The sequence below is a fragment of the Crocuta crocuta genome, unplaced genomic scaffold, assembly GCF_008692635.1.
Source record: "Crocuta crocuta isolate KB4526 unplaced genomic scaffold, BGI_CrCroc_1.0 scaffold267, whole genome shotgun sequence".
Lineage (NCBI taxonomy): Eukaryota > Metazoa > Chordata > Mammalia > Carnivora > Hyaenidae > Crocuta > Crocuta crocuta.
Window position 1 is genome coordinate 1,769,827 of NW_027531899.1, and position 773 is coordinate 1,770,599.

Below are 773 nucleotides of genomic sequence, written 5' to 3' on the forward strand. Positions count from 1 at the left end.
TGAGGACATTCAAGCAGAGGCTGGGAATTTACCAAGGTTGTGCCAGGCCCCACCCCAGGCTGCTCCTTTCCCCTCTCCCTCCACACTGGGGGGCCTGCAAAGGGACCCTGAGCACCAATTCACACCCTCCAGAGGCTTCCAGTCACACTCTGCACCGTTCAAACCCCTGGAGTCTGCCCCCCATGTTCCTGAAAAGGGCCCACCAAGCCCACCCTCCGGAATCCCAACACCACACACACCCATCTTTGTAGCATCACAGGAGGGCCTCCTTCGACCCCTCCTCATTTTACAGATGACAGAACTGTACTAAGAGAGCAAGATCTTTCCCGGGACCACATAACTGATTACTAACAAATCGGGGAAGAAAATCCAGATTTCCGGAACATGTTAAAAGCCTCTAACTCCAAGTACCTGCTACTGTCTTCACACACACTTTACACAACCCCTCCCAACACACACCCCACTCAACATACTCCTTTGTTTGGCTCTTCCTGCACACCAACCCTCTCTTCTCTCATGACAGCTCCCCTCCTCAACCACCTTGAATTATCCACCCCCTGCATACCTTCTCTGGGCTTCCCACTCCTTTTGATCTCCCTTTCACTACTGGGGTCCCCTCTTAGTTCCTCCCACACCCCAACATGCCACCTGAAACAGACCCTGCCTTAGGATGCCTTCATCCCCTTCCCCCCAAAAGACACAATTCTTCCTGGACACTCACCACTCTCCCCCTTATTCGCCCTCCTTTATTACCCCCGCCCCCCGCAGTCCCG

General features: G+C 54.1%; 1 protein-coding gene across 2 annotated transcripts in view; it reads right to left on the reverse strand.

The window, feature by feature from the left end:
• Nucleotides 1-773, reverse strand: part of ACTN4 (actinin alpha 4) — a 68,672-nt gene that overhangs the window by 66,803 nt on the left and 1,096 nt on the right. The gene's annotated exons all lie outside the window — the stretch shown is intronic.